This window comes from Bubalus kerabau, chromosome 1 (genome assembly GCF_029407905.1).
Source record: "Bubalus kerabau isolate K-KA32 ecotype Philippines breed swamp buffalo chromosome 1, PCC_UOA_SB_1v2, whole genome shotgun sequence".
Taxonomy (NCBI): Eukaryota; Metazoa; Chordata; class Mammalia; order Artiodactyla; family Bovidae; genus Bubalus; species Bubalus kerabau.
In genome coordinates, this window is record NC_073624.1 from 210,444,668 (window position 1) to 210,446,156 (window position 1,489).

The following is a 1,489-nucleotide window of genomic DNA, read 5'->3' on the forward strand; positions in this document are numbered from 1 at the left end:
CTACATTTTTACAGAGCAGATTCTCTGAATTACTCTTTTCAAAGCCTCCATTAGCTCCTTGTTTCTCAGGCTATAGATAACAAAGTTGAGCTCTGGTGTTAGGATGATATAAAAGACAGCCAGAGCCTTGTCCTCTGTTGGAGGGATCATGGGTGTAGATAAGTGTAAACAAAGGGTGCATAGTAGAAAGACACCACAGTAAGATGGGTGAAGCAGGTTGAGTAGGCTTCTTTTCTCCCTTCTGCTGAGTGCATGTGATTGATAGCAAGGAGAACACAACCATAGGAACACACAATACCAATGAAAGGCAACGCAAGGAAGCGGGTGGTTCTCACAAATACTGTCTACTCATAGATCCAGGTGTCCATGCAGGCCAAAGTCAACATGGCTTGAACATCACATAAATGATCGATGGTCCTGGATCTGCAATAAGGGATATGGAGGGCATATGTGGTATGGGTGTGAGAGTTGACAGAGCCCATTATCCAAGATCAACACTCACACTCTTCTCCTGATTCTTATGGGATAGTAAAGAAGAAAGCAAGTGGTCACATAATGATCATAAGCCATAGATGTCAATATCAATGCTTCTTCAACTGCTGACATCAAGAAGAAGAAACATTGAATCCAGCATCCAGTGAATGAGATTGCTTTGTTTCCCAATAAAAAATTGGAAGCCATTTTTGGGACAGTGGTGGAGATGTAATTTAGGTCAAGGAAGGAGAGCTGACTAAGTAGGAAATACATGAGTGGTGCGTGGAGACGCATGTCTGGAAAGATGAGAAGGATCATTGACAAGTTGCCAAAAAGAGCCTTTAGGAAAATAAGAAAAATGAAAGTAAAAATAAACAGATCAATTGTTGAGGTGGGGAGCAACCCCAATTAGATGAAATCATTTGATGTTTGATTACAGTTTTCCAAATCATAATGATATGCTTTTTTTCCCCTAAAACCAGCAGATATAAAAGTAATTAAGTGTAAAACCATAAAATATAGTATTAAATTATTATTTTAGTCCATTATTTAATATTTACAACTCATAAAAAAAGAACTGATGCTATCTATATTGAAAAAAAACATATGTTATATTTTGAAACTGAGTTTAAAATTTGAAAACACAAATATATTTGGCCAAAGTGTTTTCCCAGGTATCTTTATTTTCTTAAATTATTATGTCATCATTAGGAAAAGTATGTGTCATTGTCTTATAAAACTCAAGCAACAAATTCAGATGCCATATTTAAAATATGTTCATAGGAAATCAATATAAATTATCTTATAGGAAAAAAATTGCTATAAATTAATTTTTATTAACATTAAGAAATGATTTGTCTTACATATTCAATCCCTAAGGCTTACAGCAACCTATCAGCTCATACTGAGAAGGCATGTTTCTTTCTTCAGAATTTTTTACACATGAATGACAAATCAAGCCTACATAAAGTCAGATAATATTTGGTTGGCTTCTTGTCCTTTTGGCTAACATCAA

At 35.1% G+C, this 1,489-nt stretch overlaps 1 pseudogene; it reads right to left on the reverse strand.

Annotated features, from left to right (window-relative positions):
* Positions 1 to 987, reverse strand: LOC129627709 (olfactory receptor 2L2-like; annotated as a pseudogene).
* Between the last annotated feature and the right edge of the window lie 502 nt (positions 988 to 1,489).